Consider the following 27810-nt stretch of genomic DNA (forward strand, 5'->3'; position numbering starts at 1 on the left):
GTGATTTAATCCCTGATAGGGATTAACTAACTGGTAACTGAAGTGGTAGGGTGCAGGTGGAGGAGGTGGGAATTGGAATGTGGCTTTGGGATATATATGTTTGTATCTGGCAAGTGGAAACCTCTCTCTGCCTCTCTGCCTACTTATCGTTGTAATGTGAGCTGCTTCCCTACACCACACTATCCCACCATGATGTTCAGCCTCACCTCGAGCCCTGAAAAATGGAGCTGGCTTCTATAGAATAAGACTTCTGAAACCATAAACCCTCAAATAAACTCTTTCTCCTCCCCAGTTGTGCTGGTGGGGTCTGTTAGTCACTTGGAAGACAGAATATCAGATAATGAAGATGAAGTATACAATCTGGAAAATAAAGTTGACCACACAGTGAAATAGTAAAAAAAAAAAAAAAAAAAAAAAACCATGAACAGAATATCCAAGAATTATGGAATAGCATGAAAAGTTCAAGTCTAAGAGTTATTGGGATACAGGAAGGCACAGAATTTCAAACCACAGCAATGCACAATCTCTTCAATGAGATAATATCAGAAAATTTCCCAAGTTGAAGAATGAATTGGACAATCAAATACAGGAGGCTTACAGGACACCAAATGTACAAAATTATAACAGATCTACACCAAGGCACATCATAATGAAAATGCCTAGCATACAGATCAAGGAGAGAATCAAAAAGGCCTCGAGAGAGGAATCAGATCACATATAGGGGAAGACCAGTTCGTATCTCAGCAGCTTTTTAACCCAGATGCTCAAAGCCAGGAGATCCCGGAATAACATACACCAAGCTTTGAGAGAAAATGGTTGCCAACCAAGAATCTTATATCCAGCAAAATTAAGCTTTAGATTTGATAATGAAATAAAAAAATCCATGATAAACAAAAGTTAAAAGAATTTACCAATAGAAAGCCTGCACTGCAGAATGTCCTCAGCAAAATATTCCACAAAGAGGAAATGAAAAACAAGGATGAAAATAAGCACAGGGAGATATTGCATCAAAGGAAAAACTATCCAAAGGAGAAACCATGTCAAATTAAATACCAAAAATAAACAAAAATGTCTGGGAATACAACTCATGTCTCAATGATAACCCTAAATATTAATGGCCTAAGCTCACCAATCAAAAGACATAGATTAGCATATTGGAATTAAAAAAAAACAACAACAATATTCTTCTCCAAGAGACCCATCTCATAGGAAAAGACATCCACAGACTGAAGGTAAAAGATTGGGAAAAATCATACCACTCACATGGACTGCAGAAACAAGCAGGTATTTCCATTCTTATATCAAATAAAGTAGACTTCAACCTAATAAAAGGGATAAAAAAAGACACTACATACTGCTCAAGGGAACCATACACCAACAAGACATAACAATTTTAAATATAAATGCCCCAAATAATGGAGCATCTATGTTCCTCAAACAAACTCTTCTCAAGTTCAAGAGTCAAATAGAATACAACACAATAATTCTGGGTGATTTAACACACCTGTTTTACTAATGGATAGATCTTCTGAACAAATGCTGAACAACAACAACAAAAAAAAACTATAGAACTCAATAATATAATCAATTACTTAGACTTAACTGACATATATAGAATATTTCATACTTCAATGAGTGAATACACATTCTTCTTAGTAGCACATAGATTCTTCTCTAAAATTGACCATGTATTATGCCACAAAACAACTCTTAGCAAATACAAAGAAGTATAGATACTACCCTGTATTATATCAGATCATAATGGAATAAAACTAGAAAACAATGATAAAACAAAAAAATAAAATAAAATCTACCCCAACACTTTGAGACTAAATAATATACTACTGAATGAACAATGGTTTGCAAAAGACATCAGGGAGAAGATTAAAAAGTTCCTAGAGGTAAATGAGAACACTGATATATCAAAATCTCCGGGTCACTATAAAGGCAGTACTAATAGGAAGTTCATTGCATGGAATTCTTTCCTTAAAAGAAGAAAAAGTCCAGAAATTAATGACCTACCACTACATCTCAAAGCCCCCCCAAAAGAAGAACAAATCAACACCAAAAGCAGTAGAAGACAGATAATAAATAAAATCAGAGCTGAAATCAATGAAATTGAAACCAAAGAAACAATTGAAAAAATTGACAAAACAAAAAGTTGGTTCTTTGAAAAAATAAATAAAATTGACAAACCCTTAGTCATGCTAACAAAGAAATAGAGAGAAAACTCAAATTACTAACATAGGTGATAAAAAAGGAAATATCACAAAAGACACTACAGAAATAGAGAACATAATTAGAAATTATTTTGGAAACTTGTACTCTAATAAAATTGAAAATATTGAGGGCATTGAAAAATTCTAGAGTCATATTATTTGCCTAAATTGAATCAGGATGATATATACAATTTAAACAGATCAATATCAAGCAATGAAATAGAAGATGCCATCAGAAGCCTACCAACAAAGAAAAGCCCAGGACTGCACGGACACACCGCTGAGTTCTACAAAACATTTAATGAAGAACTAATACCAATACTACTCAAATTATCTCGTGAATAGAAAAAGAGGGAGCACTTCCAAACTCATCCTAAAAGGCCAGGACCACACTGATTCCAAAACTGGGCAAAGACACAGCAAAGAAAGAAAACTCAGACCAATATTTCTAATGAATATAGATGCAAAAATTCTCAATAAAATTCTGCCAAATTGAATACAAAAACATATCAAAAAGATACTGCAACCTGATCAAGTAGTGTTCATTCCAAGGATGCAAGGATTTTTCAAGATATTGAAATCAAAAAAAATGTAATTCATCACATCAATAGACTTAAAAATAAAAATCATATGATCATCTCAATAGATGCAGAAAAATCAGTCAGCAAAATACAGCACCCCTTCATGTTCAAAACACTAGAATAACGAGGGTTGACAGGAACATATCTCAACATCTTAAAAGCTATTTATGCTAAGCTTCAGGACAATATCATTATAAATGGAGAAAAATTAAAGGCATGCCCTCTAAAAACTGGAACAAGATAGGGATACCCTCTTTCACCACTTCTACTTAACATAGTTCTTGAAACACTGGCCATTTAGATAGATGAAAGAAATTAAAGGGATACAGATAGGAAAAGGACAATTCAAATTAGCACTATTTTCCAATTATATGATTTTACACTTAAAAGACTCCAAAAAAATCCACCATAACACTTGTACAACTAATAAATGAATTCAACAAAGTAGCAGATATAAAATAAACACCCATAAATCAAAGACATTTCTGTATATCAGTGACATATTGTCTGAAAGGAAAACAAGAAAAACTACCCCATTTATAATAACCTCAAAAAAAATACTTTGGACACATACTAACAAAAGTAGTGAAATACCTCTACAATGAAAAATACAGAACACTAAAGAAAGAAATTATAGAAGACCTTAGAAGATGGAAATCTTTCTTGTTCATGGATAGGCAGAATTAATATTGTCAAAATGAACATACTACCAAAAGCACTATACAGACTTAATACAATTTCAATCAAAATCCCAGTGACATCCCTCATAGAAATAGAAAAAGCAATCATGAAATTCATCTCAAAAAATAAGAGACCCAGAATGGCTAAAGCAATCCTCAGCAAGAAGAGTAAAGTAGTTGGCATCAAAATACCAGACCTTAAACTATTCTACAGAGCAATAGTAACAAAAACTACATAGTATTGGCACCAAAATAGACTTGTAATATGCAACTTTGAGTTAACTTTTGTGCATGGCGAGAGGAGGGGATTCAGTTTCATTTTGTTGCATATGGATTTCCAGTTTTCCCAGCACCATTTGTTGAAGATGCTATCCTCCCTCCATTGCATGCTTTTAGCTCCTTTATCAAATATAAGATAGTTGTAGCTTTGTGGATTAGTCTCTGTGTCCTCTATTCTGTACCATTGGTCCACCCTCCTGTTTTGGTACCAGTACCATGCTGTTTTTGTTACTATTGCTCTGTAATATAGTTTTAAGTCTGGTATCGCTATACCGCCTGATTCGCACTTCCTGCTTAGAATTGCTTTTGCTATTCTGGGTCTTTTATTTTTCCATATGAATTTCATGATTGCTTTATCCATTTCTACAAGAAATGCCATTGGGATTTTGATTGGCATTGCATTAAACCTATAGAGAACTTTTGGTAATATCGCCATTTTGATGATGTTAGTTCTGCCTATCCATGAACAGGGTATATTTTTCCATCTTCTAAGATCTTCTTCTACTTCTCTTTTTAGGGTTTTGTAGTTTTCATTATATAAATCTTTCACCTCTTTTGTTAGGTTGATTCCCAAGTATTTTATTTTTTTTGAGGATATTGTGAATGGAGTGTTTTTCCTCATTTCCGTTTCAGAAGTTTTGTCGCTGATATACAGAAATGCCTTTGATTTATGTGTGAGATATGAATTACAGTGGATGGGGTAGAGAGAGAAGATGGGAGGGGAGGGAGGGGGGATGGTAGAGGATAGGAAAGGTAGCAGAATACAACAGTTACTAATAGGGCATTATGTAAAAATGTGGATGTGTAACCGATGTGATTCTGCAATCTCTATTTGGGGTAAAATTGAGAGTTCATAACCAACTTGAATCTAATGTATGAAATATGATATGTCAAGAGCTTTATAATGTTTTGAACAACCAATAAAAAAAATAAAAAAAATTAAAAAAATAGACTTGTAGACCAATGACCCAGAATAGAGGACACAGAGACAAACCCACATAACTACAGTTATCTTATATTAGACCATGGCGCCAAAAATGTACATTTTAGAAAAAAATGGTCTCTTCAACAAATGGTTCTGAGAAAACTGGAAATTTATGTGCAACAAAATAAAATTAAACCCCTGTCTCTCACCATGCACAAAACTCAACCCAAAGTGGATCAAATACCTGTGAATTATACCAGAGACCCTGTATCTATTAGAAGAAAAAGTAGGCCCATGTTTCCATCATGGCAGATTAGGCCCCAACTTCCTTAATGAGACTCCTATAGCGCAAGCATTAAAATCAAGAATCAATAAATTGGATGGATTCAAACTAAAAAGCTTCTTCTCAGCAAAAGAAACAATCAGTGAGGTGAATAGAAAGCCTGCATTTTGGGAGCAAAGTTTTACCCCTCACACATGAGCCCTTCCAAACTCTAGGGTACATAAAGAACTTAAAAGCTAAACACCAAAAAAAAAACCCCAAATAACCCAATCAGTAAATTGGCCAAGGAAATGAACAAACACTTCTCAAAAGATGATATAAATCAATTAACAAATACATGCAAAAATGTTCAACATACCTAGCAATTAGATAAATGCGAATTAAAACTACTCTAAGATTTCATCTCACTCCAGTCCAAATGGCAGCTATTAAGAATATAAACAATAAATGTTGGTGAGGATGTGGGGAAAAAAGCACATTTGTATATTGTTGGTGGGACTACAAATTGTTGCAGCCAATATAGAAAGTAGTATGGAGATTTCTTGGAAAACTTGGAATGGAACCACCATTTGACCCAGGTATCACACTCCTCAGTCCATACCCAAAAGACTTAAAAACAGCATACTTAGGGCTGGGGATGTGGCTCAAGCAGTATCGCGCTCACCTGACATGCGTGGGGCACTGGGTTTGATCCTCAGCACCACATAAAAATAAAAATGAAGATGTTGTGTCCACCAAAAACTGAAAAATAAATATTAAAAAAAAATTCTCTGTCTCTCTTAAAAAAAAAAAAAAAAAAAAAAAACCAGCATACTACAGGGACACAGCCACATCAATGTTTATAGCAGCACAATTCACACTATCTGAACTCTGGAATCAACCTAGATGCCATTCAGCTATGAATGGATAACGAAAATGTGGTTTATATACACAAAGGAATACTATTCAGCATTATAAGAGACTAAAATCATGGTATTTGCAGATAAATGGATGGAGTTGGAGAATATAATGCTAAGTGAATTTAGCCAATTCAAAAAAAATAACCAAATGCCAAATGTTTTCTTTGATATAAGGATGCTGATTCATAATGGGGTTGAGGAGGTGGAGCATGGGTGGATTACAGGAATTCTAGATAGAGAAAAGGGGAGGGAAAGAACAGAGGGGGGGTGGTGGTAGGAAATAAGGTGGAATGAGAAAGACATCATTACGCTAAGTGGATGTATGAAGACATGAATGGTTTGACTCTACTTTGTGTACATCCAGAAATATGAAAAATTGTGCTCTATATGTGTAATATGAATTGTAATGCATTCTGCTGTCACACATAACAAATTAGAATTTAAAAAAATGACCTTCACAGAAATTGAAATAGCAATCCTAAAATTCATGTTTGTGTGCGTGCACACACACACACATTCACACACAAATCCAATCAACCAAAGCATTTGATCAAAAAGAACAAACCAAAAGACATAATGATACCTATTTTGTTTTACAAAATATTGTACAAAACTATGGTACAAAAGCATGATATTGGCATATAGTCAAATGCACAGGCCAAACAGAATAGAGAGCCTAGGAGTAATCACATCTACAGTAAACTGATCTAAAAAATAAAAAAAAAAATAAAGTGCTAAGGACACACATTAGAGAAGGGAGAATCCTCAAAACATGGTTATGGGAAAATTGGATAGCCATATTCAGAAGAGGGACTTTAGATCCTCATCTCTGAACAACTTACAAAAGTCAATAAAAATGGGTAAAAGTCTTAAATGGAAAACCTGAAACAATGAAATGACTAGAAGAAAACAGGGGAAGTACTTCAGGACATTGGAATGGGCACAGATATTTAATCACAGGAAATAAAAGTAGTTTGTTTCAACAGTGAGCAATTGGGATACTGTTGAATTCATAGTCTTCTCTAGTGCAAAGGAAACAATCAACAGAGAGGAGATAACCTACAGAAAGAAAATATTTACCCTCCATTTATGTGATAAAGAGTTGATATCCAGCATATATAAGGAACTCAAACAACAGTCTATCAAAAACAAAACAAAACAAAACAACAAATCCACAATTAATCCACTTTAAAAAAGTGCAATAATCTTAAGAAGACATTTCTCAAAAATAGACATACAAATGCCCAGCAGGTATATGAAAATAATGTCCAACCATCAATAATCATAGATAAATTCAAGTCAAACTACAATGAGACATCACTTCTCCCCAGTTAGAATGGCTATCATCAAAAATACAAAATACAGCAAGTACTGGTGAAGTCATGAAGAAAAGGGAACCTTCGCACACTGTTGATGTGAGTACAGTTAATGTGTCATTATAGAAAACCATGTGGAGTTTCCTCAAAAAGTTTTTTTTAAGAATGTTTTTGTAATGGGTAACATATGGTATGTGTTCCTTAAGTTTGTATTTTAGACTGCATCATGATTTTGAGGTTTGTTTCTCTTACTGTCTGTATTAGACTTTATTCCTATTTAAATTACTGATAGTATTTAGTTGTGTGAACATACCATGTTGAGTTTACCCCTTCACCTTTGGGGAGACATTTTGGTGGACATTTTGGTTGATATTACAAATAAAGCTTACCATGAAGAATACAAATTTATTTTATTTAGATGGTATTCTTATTCTCTTGGCAAATAATTGAGAGTGGAAAGATTAGATTGTAATCTATCAAAGATTTCAAGAAATAGAAAGATTATTTATCACTCCTACTGCCAAATTGATAATTTCATTTACTCATATTTTGATAAACATTTGATATTTTTAATCAGGAGTTTTAGTTTATATTTTCCAGGCAACTTCTCTTCTGGCATACCTTTCATGTAGTAATTGTGCATTCACATATCTTCATTTGCAAAATTTTCACATATTTTGCATATTTTTGACTGTACTTATTTATTGTGTTTCATGCATGTTTTCATGCATATGATTAAAGTTATACATGAATGTAGATATTCTGTAAAGAAAGTCTATGTCAGATACATGTTTAGAGAAAATCTGACTTGGGATAGTATTGACTGTTTAGTTTCTGTACAATGTCATATAAAATACTTGTTTCATTTTAATTTTAGTAGATATATACAGTTTTTTCCTTCAAATTCATGGTTTCTGTGTCTGCATTCAATTTAAGAAATCTTTGCTTTTACAAATTTCACAAGAATTTTTTTTCTCCTTGAGAAAATACACAGGTTTAGTTTTTGTAATTAGGACTAAAATAAAATTTAAGCGTATATTTTGTACAGACTGAGGCACTAATGGATGCCTTTTCCCTCCATATGAACCTCTCATGGATTTACCACAATTGTGAACAAGGCTGTGTTTTTCTCATTACATTACTCAGGTTCCTTCATCAGATCTTATTTGAAAACCTACATGTGGGTCTACATTTTGACTTGCTTCCTCATGGATATATAAGTCTATCCTTATACCATTACAATACTGTCTGAATATCTTTTAATTCACTCCTGAAATCAGGTGCAAATTTTAAGTTTTGCTAATCTTTTCACAGTTTTTCAATCTTCTAGCATATCCATACCTATACAAAATTCAGAATCAGCTTAATGAATTCTACGAAGAAGCTGAGTGTGATTTTCATTTGTATTAAATTTAATCTACAGCTTAATTTGAGAATTATCAATAATCATAGATAAATTCAAGTCAATTATTATGCCTTTACTTTACTTTTGCCTTTACTTAAATGTTATATTTCTTATATATATATTATGTTTGAATTTGTTTAAATGTATGTGTGTGTGTATACACATACACACACACACATGTATGTTATATTTACTTGGGTGTTATATTTACCTTAACAGAATTATGTAGTTTTTTGGTATACAAATCTTACATTATTTTTTCCAAATTATTCTTAAACATTTTATATTTTCTCATTTAAAAATGTGATTCATATAATTTCATCTAGTGATTGTTGGTTATTAGTATAGATAGATACGTATGCTTTTTTAGTGCTGACATGCATTTTACAAGCTTGATAAATTTACTTATTACTTATATAAATTATTTTATCATGCATTTGTTTATGTTTTACATAGAAATTTATAATATATTCAAATAGAATTGGTTTTACTTCACTCATTCTGATCTTTTAAACACTTCTGTAAGATTTTCTCTATTTTTCACTGACTATAACTTGTAGTTCATGATTAAATAGAAATAATAATGGGTATCGTTGCTTTGTTCCTAATATTTATAAAGAATAATTCAGGATTTTACCACTGGGTATGTTATTAGTTGTACAGGGAAATATTTTATAGGTAAAGGAATCAACATGTTGAGAATTCCAAAGGTGAGAGATCATAGAACAGGCTAGTAAATTTTCAAATAGTTCAATAAAATCAGAGCAGAGAAGATAAAGCAGGGATTTGAGAGAGTTGGGGCTGGAGCAGGGGCGCCCAACACCATGGGATGCTTTAGCACTGTGTAGCAAGAGTTCTCTGTACTTCCCTCTTCAGATTGTTTCTATTTGTAGTCCCTGCCTTAATTGCTGAACATACCTTTGTTCAATTACTAAACTACTGGATTTATAATCTCTGTAGTTTTATATTTCAGTTCTATTGTATAGATTTGCCTTAACTATACTTTTTTTAACTTCTATCAAAGTCTTTCATTTTCTATTTGTTCCTAAAGTATAATTGGAGACTATGGAGAAAAACAAAGGAATATGAAAAATATCTTCAGGCAAATTCCATTCTCTGTACTTTTTGAGTTGGCTAGTTTGTTAGGCCCATTTTCTTACTGAGACTTTTTTAGGCTAATTTCTCATTGTATGTTCACCTATTTTATGATGAAACTCCGTAATGTAAAGAGAGTCTGAACAATTAATCCCAAATAGTTTATAATAGTTTGAAGAGTGAAACTGATTTTCCTCCACAAGCCAGTAGAATCACAACTACTTATGGAATTATACAGAATTTTAAAAGTTGAATAGAGATTTGCCATAGTGACTAAAAGAACAGATTTGAAATCATTAAACCAGGATAAAATGTCTAATTTTCCTCTTATGACTGAGAAGTTTGCCTAAGGTTCCTATTTCTATCTTTCTCTTTGTTTAACCTCATCAACAAGTATAAATAATATTGAATACCTTATAGATTTTCTGTGATAATAAAAGAGCCATTGTTGATAAATTTCTCAGAAACAAATCGACACCTCCTCATGACCCCACCATTTCTGTTTAGATCACTGACTTGCATCTACCAGCAGTTATGCCACTTTGCTGGATGGCTTTATCTGGCCCATAGAGCCTGCTTTTCACATAGATGTGGAAGGTTGGAAGACCTATAGAATTCTTCTTGGCCGCATATCTTAACCAATGATTGACAGAAGTTTGTGGATAAAAATTTCAGTTTACTTTTTGCTAGAGTGGAATTACTCTAAGGCATATGATGACTAATTACTATCAAAATTTAGCATCCTTTACACTTGGAATATGATTAAGGAGGTATTTTTAGTTGTACATACATTTTTATGTTAAATAGACATGGTTCTGATGAAAGTGCCTCATTCACTACATTTTGAGAACATCTGACCTAGCATATACATATTAAATATACTACAACTCTTTTAACTTTTTATTATATGCACTACTCTGTTTATATTTCTAGTTTGGGATGATACATAATGTTACTTATAACAATCCAATTCAAACAATGAGAAAATAGAAGGAATTAAATTAGGAACAAAACTGGTTCACATTTTCCTTGCTAAGAATCGGTGAACTGAATTATCTCTAAGGATAGGCAAGCACCTGAAAATTTGTATGCTTCAGAGCATGATTTAAAAATACTTACATAAAATTTTGCTTGAGAAGAATCTGTTAACTAATACAAGGATATTAAAACTAGACAAATTATTTTGAAACATGCAAAAACATACATAGATCAACGGCATTATAACTTTCTGTCTGAGAAATACTTCAGTTGCTTGGCATTGACAGTATTGTTGGCAGGTTTAAAAAGAGAATGCATAAAGCTCTGCAAATTTTGGCAGGACTTCTTTTTCTCCCTCTGCATGCTATGCAAATGACCATTACAATCTGTCTACCAGAGCAGTTTCAGGAAGGAGGCTATAATTGGAATGAATCATTGACCTCCTCTTACAGAATTTCAGCGTGAATTCATCATGCCTTATATTGGTTCTAACTTCTGTAACCACATACACACACACACACACACACCAAAAAAAAAAAAATCAATGCTCATAGTTTATGTTTCATTTATCTGTATATAATTCTTTTTCCTATCCCATCTCCTGGTGATTCAAGCATTTTCTCTGTGACCCTTGGAACTCATAATGAGGCTTCAGCAAAGTTATCTCTATCGTAAGTCTTGTTTGAATCCTTTCTTAGCTTTCTCACTGTAATAACAAACTGGCTTTAATGTTGTAACCTTAGGACCCTGAAGCACAAAATAGTATTATTTTATATTCAACCTTCACAAGGAAGTGTCATATTTCTCCCTATTTTACATTTGCATATCAGTTTCATTCTTTCTTCTCTAACATCTTCTTTGAAATTTATTCCCTCACCTGCTACCCTGCCTTGTTGCTGGACAGTGCTTGGCATCTTTCATTTCCAGATAATTTTCTCCCTCTTTTTGACAATGCTCTGGACTTTTAGGTTTTCAGACTTTCCACCGGCTGTAACCCTCACATCCCTCTCTCTACGTTACCATTGCTTCATGCTTTTTATTTCCTGTAATGTCATGCCTTCTAAAACATTAAAGCATCTCATTTTCCAGTAACTATTCTGTTTCCCTTTTACTCACTATCTTATTCCATTCAGGTTCCTAGCCAAATTCTAACTAAATCAGGTTTCTAACCTAATTCTAAAGAAGGGGTGGCTTTCAAACATCAGATATTTATTTCTTATAATTATTTATGTTTAGCACACCAAGATCAAGATGATAGAAAACTAGGTGTCGGGTAAAGGCTGATATCCTGGCTCAGAGCTGATTCTGTTGTCATGTCATATGATAGAAAGCTAAGGAGCTACCTAACAGAAAAACTTCCTGGTTTGAACTTATTGTACATTAAACTATCCACTACCTATTTTTTTCATGTTCTTATATCACTCTTTTTCTATGGTCTAATAAGATGAAATATTTGCCTGTTTTCTTAACTCTATTGCCTCTCCCTGTGTCTGAAAACTCACCCAATACAACTGCAACCTAAGGTCAATACTTAATATCTCTCTCCTAATTTCCAATGGGATTAGAAAAAATATCCAATTTATTAACTTGTTTCAATTTAAAGTTATGTACATTTGAGCCCTAAGTGGAGTCCATAAATTCTACTCTATTTAACCTGGTAAATTTATTCTACTGAAAATTTTTTTCCTGTAATTATGCCTTCTTGAATTTTCAATATTCCCTGAGGAAAACAAAGAAATTAGAAAAGGATTTCCTCGTAATTCCAATACCAAATCTACCAGGGTGCTTTTGTTACATCTCTAATTTTTCTTGAATTTCAGTTGATAACAGTGTGTAAAAGAATACTTCCGCTCTGCACTCTGCAACAATTCTTATTTTCTCTGCCAACTCAAAGATTTTGCACTAACGTAAGCTATTCTACACTCTTCTCAGTTATCTTTTTTTCAAAATAATCTCTGTGCACATTCATTACCATTACTATATGCAAACACACTAGAAGGCTTTTTAAAAAGCCCTACTCTGTCCACATCTCTGCCTGCCAACTTTTGTCTCTACCACTCTTTCCAACAAAATTCTTTGGAGCAGCTGTCTCTGTGGGTCTCTACTTCCACTGCTCTTGTTCATCCTTGAACTCATTCACCTCCATTAAAGTTACTCTTCTCAAGGCCATATGTATTTAGGCTCAAACCTTGGAACTGCATTTTCTTTTCACTTTTTCACATCTAATTTATTAATAAATCTTGTAGAAAAATTTCACTGCACCCCTCAAGTCAATGCTAAGCAAACTGCATCATCAGTTACCTGGATTATTATTAACTGCTTAATAGGTTCTGTACTCCCAAACTCCCACATAAGTCTATTATTCAAACAGAAATCACTGTGATTTATTTTCAAGTACTGTCAAATTATGGCACGCTTTAAAAATCCTCCGATAACTTCTCATCTCACAATTACTATAATTTAACTCCAACATTTCTACTGTTGCCTGTAATCACTACATGACTGGATGCCTCTGCTATTAGCTTGTTCTTCTAATTTACTTGTTCTTCTAACTTAGTCAGTGCTTGATTTTTCCATCTCTATGCACCTGTCCTCTCTGCTCTTCCTTGACCATGCCAAAAATCTCCAGTTGAAAGATCTTTTTAATTGTCTTTTCAGTTATGTAGGGAACTCTTTCTAAGGTATTAATTTGATACTCTTTCAATATAAACTTGGAAGGTAAAAACTAAACCATTTCTATTCTAGTAAGAAGCCAAAGAAGGATCAAAACCTAGATGAATATTGATAGGGAAGTAAAATGAAGTGAGAAAATAATGAGGGACTTTGAGAATAAACAGTTTATCAAAAAAGGGTCCAATTCTTTAAAGGTATTATCACTTCATTTAATCTCCTCTCATTTGTTTGTTTTTTCAAGATTTCCCTAACTTACACCAAATTGATAAGGGAGATGATTCTTGTTTGCAATATGGACTCTATAGCCATGCACATGGTTAAAATGTGGGATTCTGTCATAGCAAATATTCATCATAAACAGATGGTGTTATGGTGAATTCAAATCTCTTCACAGTAAATTAACAGTCCTTGATTTAAGGTCACACAGAAAAGGTTTGTAAGAGTTCTGCTTTAAAGTAGTAAACGAAACACATTTTTTATTAAAATCTGCGATGTTGACTTTTTTTTTCAATGTTGATTCTTTTAAACTCTTTTATTCATCATGGATCTTAATTTTAAATATGCAATACTTGAACTTATAGATCTATTAAGTGCTCAATAAAAGTGGATATTTATTTACTTAAAAGTTTTGTTTACTTAAAAGTTTCTTATAACTGAAATTATTTGATAACTTTGTTAATCAATTCCGGGTATTAAATATTCATTCAACATCTCTTTGGAAGATGCTTGACAAAGGGTCATTATGAAAGAGTTCCATGCTTTTACAATTATGTCAAAGAATTCTACTGTCATGTATAAATAAAAAGAACCAATACTTCAAGAAAGAAAAAAAGAGTTCATTAAAGCTAAAGATATTGCAAAAGAGCGTAAAACAAACAACAAATAAACAAAAGTACATTCAAAAATATCAAATTTAAAAACTTGTTACAACCAGCAGTTGCTCTATTGACCACCAGAATAGGTCAGACTCAAGGAGTCCTTTTGAAAAGTTTGTTTTTCTTCTTGTTTGAAGTTCAGTCTGCATGTATTCCAGACTAGTCTTCGTTATCTATTAATACCACAATTTTCCAGTTTCTAGAGCTTTATTCAATCATCTATCTATTGACCTATTTCTGCTTTTTTATTGTTAGTATTATTATTTTGTATTTTAGGGGTACTTTAAAATAAGTGGAAGTATTACATTGTGTTCAGTCTATTACTGTCAATGAGAAATTTATATTATCTTCTGTTAAACTATGCCTATATTTTTTCTATATACTTTAATCTTCTCTTTTGATTTTTTTTTTTTTAGGATGTAAGTACTCATTGCTCAAAATCTATTTTCTTAAATTTTTTTTTGTTGAAAATACCAAAGAAAAATCAAACCGTTGTGGTTTTTGTTTCATAGGCTACAAAAGGCTGTTTATCAAATTGAATAATTATATGCCCAACAGTAAACCACATATGTCCTCTCAGTTCCCACACAAATACCACAAACCAAACCTACACAAAATCCACAACTCATCTTCTCCTATGGGTAGCTGATCAGTAATGAGCACTTGATGAAAGATAAAAATTGGAGGAACAAAGAGAATGAGCCAGATTGAAGGAAGATTTAGCAGAATTTTATGAATGTAAAGGTGTGAATGTTTATAGATTAAAGATAACCCTACAGGTTTTGTTTTCCTTGATTATCTCTTTTTAATTTGTGAGGTAGGTGGGTAGTGGTATCATTCATTGAGTTTAGAAATCATGAGATAGGAATTGGGGATAATGATTGATCAGTTTGTGGATATGTCAATATTTAAGTACCTGTGAATCCTCCAGATAAAGACAATCAAACTTTATTTACTATGAAAAAAAATTTGATTTATCATAGTATAACTTCATTTTAGTATGATAAAATGTTCAGCAGTCCTGATTTTCCTGAGAGTTTCCTATTTTAGCACTGAAAGATCAGTGTTTCAAGAAGCCTTATATCGTGGCCAACTGGAAGAGGGGTTCAGTTAGTTTTTAAATAAATATCAGCTTACAGGAAAGTTTTACAATTGTCTCAAAAAATATTTCTATTGAACAAAAGTTTCTGAAACAGTGCGACAAAGATATAATGAGTCATGCATTCATGTCACAGATGTAATGTAAATTTTCTCATAACCTCATTTAAAAATAAAAATAAATGTGAAATAAATTGTAATGCTATAGGGCTGGGGTTGTGGCTCAGTGGTAGAGCATTCGCCTAGCACGTGCAAGTCCCTCAGTTTGATTCTCTGCACCACATAAAAATAAATAAATTTTAAAAAGGCACCATGTCCAAGGACAACTAAAAAATAAATGTTAAAAAAATTTAATGTTATACTTAACATTATCTGGCATATTCAAAATATGATCAATTTAAAATATGAGAGTGGGAAAAGATAAGGCATAAAGTACTTTCATATTGGAAATTTAATAGGGATATTTGGATTATAGCAGAATCCATTTTAAACTATTTTTGAAGTTTCTTTCTTCTGTCATTTGCTTCAAAAATGAAGCAGGTGATTATTATTTAGGATTTTCAATTACCCATTTAATAGTCCCTGTACTGTGTAGCAGCAACCACTATCATTAAACATAATAGTTAATTAATACACAGCTTGTATTAGTATACAATTTATATTACAGAGATGTTGGTATAGCTCAGACATGTCCAGCTTCCATATATGCAAATATCACAAATATCAGTAGAACACACACACTGACAGAGTACACAACCTATGCAAAGAAGTGAAGCCAAAACCATAATGGCAATACCCCATGAGGCAAGCAATATAAATATGCTTATACACAGAAACAAATACCAGCCTTGATTATATTAGTATTCATGTCCATTAAATTACTAGACATGAAACTGCTATCAAAGATTTTGCATATGAACATTTTCACATATATGTCTATGTTGCTTTCAAAATTGTACCTTCTGCATTATAACAATAATATGAAAAGCATAGAGTTGTAGAATGTGTCTTTGGATGTTCATTTGGAAATTCTCACCAATTTTATAACTTTTGTAAGTTACTAATATTTAATTCTAAATGGAAATTTAGAAATCTTTAAAAAATTCACATTTAGGAATTTAATTCATGTGGATTAAACTTTGTATATTTTATAAATCAGAAGTTTAAGAATTTCCTCTCTGAAATTAATTTTTCCAGCAATGTCCATAATATTATTTGATCATTTCCCTGTTCAATTAAAATGACAACTTCATCATATTCAATTTTTTTTGTTCACTGATAGTTTTGGACTTTCTGTTTTAATGGGTTATGTATTCACTATTATGGGACAAGGCAAATTTTACTAGAAATTCAGTCTAAACATTACTTAAACCACACTAAAATGGAGTGTTCTGGTCTGAGGCAGGTTGCTTGCTCACTTGTCTTTAAAAATTGAATTATTTAGCTCATGATTGGTTGAGACATGAGGTGCTTTACCTTTCATTCCAAGAACTCTGGAAATTGCGAAGGTGATTGTGATTCTGTGGGCATTCCAGTGTGATTTTCTATAGAGGTGTGGATTTTACCAGAATTGATCAAAGGAAACCTGAATTGAAACCCAATGCAGAAATTCATAGGTTTCCAACTATTGAGTTTATTCTTTGTCTTCAAATTATTTCTTTGGGGATTATATGAAGTCATTCACAAAATATAGCCCAAATAAAAAAGGTAGTGGCTACAATCGATCACAAATATCGGTATCTCCAGCATGTTTTTGTCAATTTTGTCAAGAATCAGATAGTGTATTTGTGTGGGTTTGTCTCTATGTCTTCTCTTCTTTTGCTTTCATCTGGGTGTCTGTTTTTATGCCTGTACCATGCTCTTTTTGTTATGCTGGTTCTGTAGTATGTTTTGAATGCTCGTATTGTGATGTCTTCACCATTGCTCTTTTTTCCTCACAATTATTTTGGCTATGTGGGATCTTTTGGCTTCCTGAATTTTAGAGTGTATTTTCTAGTTCTTTGAAGAATGTCTTTGGCATTCTAATGGAGATTGTATTGAATCTATATATTGTTTTCTCTAACATAGGCATTTAAAAATATCAGTTCTGCCAATCCATGAACATGGGAGGAATATTCATTTTTTATTGTCTTTCTTTCTTCAGTGTTCTTCATTGTGTAGGTCTTTCATCTCCTTGGTAAGGCTTTTTCCTTGGTATTTTTTTTAAACCATTGTAAATGAAATTGTTTTCACATTTTCCTTCTTAACATATTTATTATTGGTGTATAGAAAAACTATTGACTTATTGTTCCATGTTAATTGTACAGAGTAATGAGTCTTATCATGGCATATTCATACGTGCATTAGCATGATAGATTTATGATATTGATTTTATTTCCTGCTATTTTTCTGAATGTGTTTTCAGATCTAACATCTTCTGGTGAAGTAATTAGTGTTTTATTGATACAGAAATTTACCATCTGCAAAGAGGGATAATTTGGCTTCTTCCTTTCTTCTTTCTAGACCTTTCATTTGCTTATTCGCTCTGGCTAAAATCTTTAAATATTATATTGAAAAATAGTGATGTAAGTGGACATCCTTGTGGTGTTTTGTGATTTAAGAGGAAATGATTTCCATTTTTTCCCATTCAGTCTGAGCCTGATGTTGACTATGGGGTTTTCAAATATAACTTTCTTATAATAAGACAAGGTTCTTCTATACTTCTTATTTTAAGACAAGGTCCTTGTGTACTTCCAGATTTTTTTTTAATCATGAAAGAATGTTGACTTTTGTCAAAGGTTTTTTTTTTTTTTTCATCTCTCCAGATGATTATGTGATTTTTATACTTGATTATATTAGGTGATATGTTTTGAATAGAGGGCGAGATAAAATTAAAGAACAGGGAAAGAATCAGAGAAGAGAAAAGGAATCAGGAAGAACGGGGGGAATAGAGGGTGACAATGGCATGAATATATTCTAAGTATGATATTTGTACATATATGACATAATGAAACCCATCACTTTGCATGATGAAAATGCACTATTGAAACATGGAGTAACAAAAAATAAAATGGCAACATCTTTCTCATTTTCTTCTTCACCCAGTGTGCTAGCAGACATACTATCTTCCAGAATTCCAAGTTAACCTGTGTTCTTTATATTTGAGCATGCTGTATGTGCACACATGGTTGTGAATGTGTGTACTCATTTTCCCAGTTATTTGTTATTGTATCAACATGAATATGAATAACTTGCCTTATGAAAATTCCACCATTTTGTAATTGCATAATAGGAGATAAAATCAATCCCAGCACTCAAAATTGATGTGGACATGAAGACTAATGAGATTACATATGTACCTAGAGGTTCTTAATAGTTTCTTACATGATGTAGTTTCCCGGGGAAAGAAATCAGGCCCCCTGGTATTGAGTAGTTTTAATGAAAAATGTAGGTGGTGGCTTTGTTTTCTATTCCAATGAAGTATTAAATGAAAGAATCCCAGATGAGAGGACCAGTGTCTATGTGGTTCCAGTGTCTCTACCTGCAAAGGGAGGAGTTACTGTCCTGTCTTAGTCCCTTGCCCACACATGAAGGAAAAGAAAGAGGGGGAAAAAAAGTCAGAGGGAAAAGAAAGAAAAGGAGGCTTGAGGCTATGTTGTTTCAAATAATAAATATTGTCTGGCTTCAATTAGTTTTATCTGATTAGTTTTGTATGAAATATGTATTAATTTTCTTAAAGATTTGCCATGAATATAATGACAATAAATTTAGAATAAGTTTTCAGCTGCATATATTTTCATTATATTAACATTAAAACAAACCATATCTACATTATAAAAATTAGTCCTAGGAGAAACTAAATTTTTGCCTTTGAAAATATCCTTCAGCATTATGCATCCTTAAAAAATATGAAGAGATTACCACAAAGAAACAAAGAAAAAATTAAATTAAAAATAATGACTGTAAGCACTATTGTGGGACAAACACTGCTTTCTTAGAGGTTTCCAAAAAAAAAAAAAAAAAAAAAAAAACGGTATTATAAAACTCAAGCTATATTTACATGTTATTAAATGTAGGAAAATTAAGCTATTTGCTTGAGGTCAGACATCTAGCAATTTGAAGGTTTAAGGGCTTGAGGTCAGTTTCACTTAACCACAGAGTTTGAGCACTTTCCTAATGGAATGTTCTATTTCCTGCCAGTACTGATAGTGCTTTCATCACAGGTTTCACTCAAGGGAACTGAGCTGACCATTCCTGATAACTTTGTAAAGGAGCAGTGTATATTTTAATTTCTTTGTTTCTAATAATCATTCTTGCTTTGTGTTTCTTGTACATTCTGTTAATCCTTTTTTGCTTCTCTTTTCAAAGTAATTATCATACACTGGTTTAAACCAGCTGCACAAATTCTTTTCACTGTAGTAGAGAAAAATAATAGCTAATTCCAAGAAGAAGATAGTAGGCAGATATTTTTATGACAGGGAGGTACTTTCGGAAAGGACTACTTGCTTTATTTTGATAATTAGGTACTGGGTAAATATAAATTGTCATATAAAATTCCCAAATACCTACTTGTTCATCTTCCTGTGACCTTCATGCTATTCCTTTGTACCTCCATATCCTCTTTGAACTCAAAGTTGGCCCATTATTTTTCTAAGGAACATGATACATTGGAAAGAGCACTGGCAAAACCATCAAGAAATACGGTTTGAAACTAATTCTGCTATGTACTGTTTGTAGAGATGTTAAAAAAAAAATCACTTTACTTCCGTAATTTGTAGTGACCTACCTCATTTGTAAAAAACAGAACACAGGTTGCACAATAGTAACCAAAAGATATAAAACCTAAAATCACCCCAAATCCAAGACTTCTTGAATGTCATAAGCGGAAAATTATACAAAATGAAACTTTGTTTCATGTGCAAAAATTTTTAAATATTGTTTTAAATTCTTATGAATACACATAGCCTGTGTGTGTTTCATATATATATATATATATATATATATATATATATATATATATATATATATTAAACACTCAAGTGTAATATATATATATTACACTTGAGTGTTTAGACTTTGGCTTAACATTAAAAAAATTTGGAAAAACAACAATAACCACAAAATGCTAAAATCAGAAACCACCCTGGTTCCAAGCACTTTGGATAAGGGATACTAAAACCTTTGGTAGCATCATAGGGTTACTTTGAGAATTTCAAGAGACACTGGCTTGGAAGCATTTTGTAAATTGAAAAGTGCTATCGGAATATGTTAAAATGTGAGATGTTATTTTATGCTCAATATGGTGGCACTTACCTGTGATCCCAGCAATTTGGCGGGGCTGACACAAGAGCATTGCAACTTTGAGACCATCCTGGGCAAGTAAGTGAGACTGTGGCTCAAAACAAAACAACTAAAAAAAAATCAAGTATTTCAGGTTAAGATATATTCTTAAAAAGTGAAAAATGTTACATAATGGATACCATAGCTATGCAAAATTGTAGATGCATCTATAGGAATAGTTACTGTTTTTTTTTTGCTATTGTTATGGATAATATTTAAAGAATATTTATATAAAACACTGAAAATTCCTATTATACTCTAATATTATATATTCCTTTGCACCCTCCAAACATTATCTAATATGACACTTCACAAGGCCTAAAATAGTGGAGAATTAAAAATGATGATATCAGCAGGAGACTCCTACCCTGTCAGCAAATGATTTTGGAAAGCTGTTCATGGCCTAGGCATGTGGGAAGCGAAGGTTGTGCACAGTAGTGAAAACACTGTTTCCTTCACTTTACAAGTTTAACTTTGTAGGAAAGAAATATAGAATTTATTAATTTATTTGTTGAGGAGTTTTTGTTTTGTTTTGTTTTGTTTTGCAAATAAAAAAACCCTACTCTCAATCTCTCAATCTACTGTCATTTACATTTTGTTTTCCTCTAAAATTTAAGGAGTTAATAGCTATAAATAGACTATTTTAGTGGTAGAAGAATCATAGACATATCTTTTCCATTGCAGTTTAAAGTTCCAAAACAAGAAACAGTCTTAACATAATTGCTCCAAAGATAGTTTAAAAACTTTTTGATCTTTTATTCATTAATGATTAACTAAATAAAATAGAATAAAACTTCTGAATGAGGAAAAGCTTAGTATTCTTTTATGGTCTGTGGCCTCGGGATATGGGTATAAGACGTTTTCCACTACTGTCATTCTGTAGTTTGGTTTGGATTAAATACAATATAGTACATTAAAATTAAGTAGATCCAGGTGTCATGTTGCATGCCTGTAATCCCAGTGACTCAGATGGCTGAGTCAGGAGGATTAGTAGTTCAAAGCCAGCCCCAGCAAATTATTGAGACCCTAAGCAACTCAGTGAGACCCTGTTTCTAAATAAAGTACAAAAAAGGGCTGGATATGTGACTCAGAGGCTAAGTGCCTCTGGTTTCAATCGCTACAACAAATAAAATACGATATAATAAAATGAAATAAATGGGCACGGGTAGGCATTTGGATAGAAATTGTGACAATATTTGAATTTGTACCTTTTAGAGAAAGTAGGTCTTATTTAATTCCTGATATGATTCTTCCAATACTGTAAAATATGCCTGTAACAAAGTGTCTATAGAGAATAAAATGCACGTTTTTCACTTTAAATTTTATCTTAATTTATTACAAAGCTGAAAACTGCCTAGTTTTATAGATACTCTCTTTCCTCACATCAGATTGCTATTTCATATGAGGATGGAGATCAATATCATTCTTTTTAATAGTTTCATTGTACTTCATCCTATGAATCTACCGCAATTTATTTCATTGGTTTTCCATTGATGGATAGTTATGTTCTTTCCAGTCATTTGTTAGTATAAGTGATATTGCACAACTCTTTTCTATTATTTTGTGAACTTTTGTGATTTTATTGATAACATAAATTTCTAGAAGTAGACTTTCTGAGTTAAAATGGAAGTTCATTTTCAATTTGAAAGATATTTTCATTTTGCACTGTGAAAGATTCACTGTTGTATGATTTCACATGCTTTCCTTGCATTTCTCAACCCAAGGCATTATCAAGCTTTATGTTTTCTGTTAATTTGATATCTGAAAATGTTGGTCTTGAGATATAGTTTATTAAATAGCTGTAGTTTTTATTTGAAGCTTCCAACTAAGATCCCTGTACACAGATTTGCCTTTATTGCACTTTCTCAAGCTGAATATTGCTAGTAGGAAATTTGGCAAATTGAAGTGCAAGAGCAGGCTTTGATGTTACTATTGGGATCTCATGAATGCTGCCCATTATTCCCTTAATAAAAATTCAGCAAGAAAATGAACTACACAGAATTTGTAGCTTCTCAAATCTTCTAGTATCAAATGAGACAGCACAAGACAGCACCTTATAAAATTTAAAACAAATTGCACCATATAGTAGGAAAATGTGAGCTCTTGAACCTTAAAATATATAATGAAGGTTATTTTGGCAAATGGGAAACTTTTATTTTAATGACCATCCATGCAAGATTTGTTTGCTCAAGGAGCAATAAGACTCTTTGATTGCAGCCTAACAACAATTACTAAAATAGTATTAGTTCAATAGGAACTTAATGAATGTCTAGTAATGAATTTAAAAGACCTTCTTATTTGATATAAATTGAAATTAATTCATATTTCATGTAAATATACATATATATACCATATATATTAATAAATGTATATACATGTTCATATATCCACACAAACAACTATACATATAATTATTATTTGTGGAAAGGGTAACATGGAAGCATATGGGTGAGATGTTAGTCTTTTCAATAAATAGTCCACAAAAAATGGACATGAGATGAGCTTCCTCTCTCTGATAAGACTATGCTCTAGCTAATCTCACTGAAGGATAACAAATCTAGCCTGAGGAATTTGGGGCTTTAAAAAAATTATTTTATTTTTTATTTCCATGAATAAATTGTGTATGTTCATGTATTCACCCTGACATTAAAAAACATATATACATCACACAAATGAAATCCAGCCCCCCATGTCTTTCTAATCCCTAATACTTGCTTTTGAACATTCATGTAAACAATATTTCAGCTTCTACATATGAGAGAGAACATGTTATATTTGCCTTTCTATGTCTGAATTATTTTACTTAACATAATGTCTTCCAGTTGCATCATTTTTTTTCTGAAAATGAAAACATTTATTCTTATTATGACACAATATCTCATTGTTATATATGCCACATTGTTTTATGCATTCATCCATTGGTAGGAACCGAGGCAGAGTCCATATCTTAGTGAATAGTTCTGTCCTAAACTTAGGTACACATGTATTTATTTGGTATGTTGAAATAATTTACTTTATATGTATATACCTAGAAGTGAGTTGGCTGGGCAACATGGTAGAAATATTTCAGTTTTTTGAGGAACAATTGGCTGAATTAATCTACTTTCCCACCAACAGTGTGTGAGAGTTCCTTTTAGCACACATTCTATTTTTCTTTTTCCTTATAGCCATTCTAATGGGGTTAAGATAATATCTCATTTTAGTTTTTATTTGCACTTCACTGGTGCCTAATAAAGCTTGCTGTTAATGACTTACTCTGATCAAAATATCAATCTCTATATAATAATAATTTCACTAAAGCAGTAACACCTAACCTAATATCTTCTCTCTTTGCTCTACTCAAACTGTGGCGCATTCACACTTAATAGATGTGGAGAAATAGCATTTTTATTCACAATTTGTGAAAAGGCAACGGAATTAAAAGCAGCTATGACCATTTAGGAGTTTTGAATGTTACTGGGGGAATGTTTTTGGACTTCGTGCTGCTCTTCTGATAATGCTACTTAGTCATTCTTTGTGTATATTTTGTAGATAGCAGGAATACCATGTGAGAAGAATTAAAAATCTTTAAAATTGTTCATATGGAGGCTGGAGTTTGTCTCAGTGGTAGAGTGCCTCCCTGACATGCACAAAATTCTGCATTTGATCTCCAGCACTGTAAAATATTAACAAAATAAAATATAAAACCAGACATATCTAAACTTTCCTTGTTGAGAAATATTATACATGTTTAAAAGTAACAATATAAATCCCTTTAGAAAATAAAACCCCAGCATTCCACACCTAAGAATAACATCTGTATTTCTCACATGACTACTAAACTTTGTGAATCTAAGCAATAGTAATTCTTGGTGCCTGGTAACAAGCTTCTTCCAGATTACACAGTAATGAAAAAAATCACATTAAAAACTAACTCGTGATTAGGCTGGGGCTATAGCTCAGTGGCAGAGCACGTCCCTAGCATGTATGAGGCACTGGGTTCAATCCTTAGCACCACAAAAAATTGAAACAAATAAAATAAAGGCATGCTATCCATCTACAACTACAAAAAAAAAATACCTCATGATTGATCCACATATAATAAAATGATCCCAATAAACTTTTCAAATTGGCACAATGACTAAACATGCAGACAAGTGGAACAGAATAATAAGACAGACTCAAGGTTACGTACATATAATTATTACTTTGTGGAAAAGTGGCATTGCAATTATGGATGAAAATATAGTCTTTCAAATAAGTGGTGCTACTTCATTTGGAAATCCATATGCAAACAAATAAATAAACCTTGAGCTTTAGAGCATACACAAAATCATTCCCAGATGAATCATACACCCAAATGTCAAAGGTTTTAGACAACAGAGGACAAATGATTTCTTAGGACAAAGAAAGTACCGACTGATTGTAACATGAAAGATAATGATAAATTAGGTAATATTGACAAGAATTACTCTCCATCAACAGCTACTAATTGAAGAGAGAAGAGGTAGAGAGGGAGAGGTGATATTTGATATATATGATGAAAAATAAGAGTAATACCCAAAGAGCTCTTGAAAATACCAAAATTATTTTTTTTAAATTAGTAAATGAATATTTCACAAAAGAGATCATCAAATATCAATAAAAATAGAATGCTGACCTACTTCATTAAACATCATAGAAATGAAATCAAAGCTATAAGATAACACCTATGAATGATACAAAGTAAGACTAAACAGATCAATGATTATAAGGTTTCAAAACAGCAGGATTTCTGAGATATTGTTGATAAACATTTTGTAACACTATGGAAAACATTTTGTAGTTATGAGGTCATATCCATACATTCATTAGCATTCTATTTGTTGTATATATTCAGTATAAGACGTGGTCGTGGATATATGTATTATATATGTGTGTGTTTGTGTGTGTATAGTGAGGTTTTTTTTTTTTTTTGTAATAGACTAAACTGTACCTCTCCCAAATGCCTATTGACAATAAAATATGTATGAGTTATGAAATCTCAGTAAATATTAATGTTATAAAGAAAGGAGAAGAAACATTCTATAACTATCATAACTGAATCCTTTATAGATGGTTGAGTAAAAGAATCTGTAATATTAGAATAATTGTATCTATGTGATGTTCAAATTCAGTAAAACTAATGTTGATACTTTAATTTGCAATAAATGTTAGTTTCCATGTAACTAGCAGAAGACATAATCAGGAAGATGCTAATAGCTTATCTTACTCAGACTCAGCATGCTCAAAATAAAGTCTGTCTTCCACTACTGGGTTGGGGAGAGATGCTGGCTTCTGAGATATGTACTCTGAGCCCTTAGAAAATTGTGCCTCATAAGAGTATTTTATTATGCTTGTGACGTTAGCCAGGTTGTATTTATCATTAATGACTGGTTTTATATGTTTGAGACCTTGGACTATGAACATGACTTTTACTGAAAATATATAACCAATGTGATTTTGATGAATGCATGGAATTGCAGGGTCATAGACTTATGCACCTTTAGTTGACACTATAAAATGATTGCCAGTGTTAGAAAGTAATCTGTAGTCTCAGAATTCCTCCTGTTTTGAAATGTTGTGAACTTTGAGTAGCATTAGTCTTACGTTGTAGCATTCTTAGGTGCCATAATACAGTTTGGTTTCATGTTTCTGATGATTAATGAAGTGGATCAACTTTTTAATATATATTGTTATTTGTTTAAATAAACATAAGTTGATTTGAACAAAAAGATTGTGTTGAACACTTATTTTTGCTGGGGAGGTTGGTGGAGGGGCAGCCACAATCTGAGTACCTGTGCCATGCAACAATGAAGCCTATGTGAATGATCCCCGGTAACAACCCAGACATTAAAGCTCAGGTAATCTTTCCTGTCTGGCAACACTTACTTTGTGTTTGTAAATGTTATTTATGAGCATACTGAGCACATTCCTATGTGACTCCACTGAAAAGGACACCAGTAACCTTGTGCCTGCTTCCTCAATGTGTGTCTTTCTTGCTTTCTTCAGGTTGTAGAAGAAAATATTACCATGAGTATGAACACTTTACTGAGACCTGTGAGTCCTTCCCCAGAACCAGCAAAATTCTGAAAGTGGCACTGTGGATCCTTGACATAGAGTCCAAAGGGAGAATTTTATTGCTAATAATATTCTTTCACTTAACCTTGAGGCTGAGTAAATGATTGGCAATTTCTTTGTGAGAATTCATCCTATTGTACACTTACATTTTGCATACATTTTTTGTATGTATTATATGCTTCAATGCAATTTTTTCAAAAATATTCTTATATCTTATATATGGACTATTTAATTGTGTTAAAACACATGCTTAATCTAGGAACAAATAAGACAGTGCATTTTTATATCACTGGATAAGCAGAGTAGGTGTTAGAGTGGAACACCATTAAATAACATAAAAGCTATTATTCTTTAACCATTATAGAGTTTTTAAGGCTAAAGACATGCAGTTTTTAAGTCAATACAGTAGCTCAGATAAGATTCTGAAACTCTAAATGTGACAGTTTGGGTGGTAAAATCACTAATATTAATTGGTGAAAGAGAGCAAGGGGGTCAAGGATGTCTACCTTGTTAGAAGCCTGTGTGAATAGCCATGATGCTTCTAAGATAAAGTCAGCTCAGGGAAGAAGATAATTACATCCATTTTGGACAAACGGAGCAGCTGCCTCAAGGCCGTTCAAATGAACGTGTATGGCATGTACCGAAGCAAACAGTGCGATGCTTGGAGAAGATCTTTGAACCTGAGATATCTGCTTGGGAATCATGTGTATTTAAATAGTTACCATCTTGAGAAGTGGTAAACTCAGAGCATTTAGAGTGAGAAAATGTAATGAAAGTAGTTAACTGCATATGGAATCAAGACATCAAGGAATGAAAAGAAGACTCAGAAAACAAGACTAGCCCTCAGAGATCTGAGAGGAATGAGGTGATCTAAGAGTGGTAAGGATGGAATAGTGAATGGTGCTATGTTCAGCTGAGAGCTGCAGAAAAACAAAGTCTGTAAACTGTCAATTTGATGTGGCAACTGGGAAGACCTTGAACTTGTGCAGAGAACTTCAGAAGAGGAAGCAAAATTACTTTGCATTGATGACTGGTGAAAAATAAGGCAGGGCAAAGTGTCTATTGAGTAGTGACTCAGAAGTGGGGAAGCCAGGGATTGGTAGCCAG

This window comes from Marmota monax, unplaced genomic scaffold (genome assembly GCF_021218885.2).
Source record: "Marmota monax isolate L192 unplaced genomic scaffold, Marmota_monax_Labrador192_F-V1.1 WCK01_AAM20220418_F8-fsc00061, whole genome shotgun sequence".
Taxonomy (NCBI): domain Eukaryota; kingdom Metazoa; phylum Chordata; class Mammalia; order Rodentia; family Sciuridae; genus Marmota; species Marmota monax.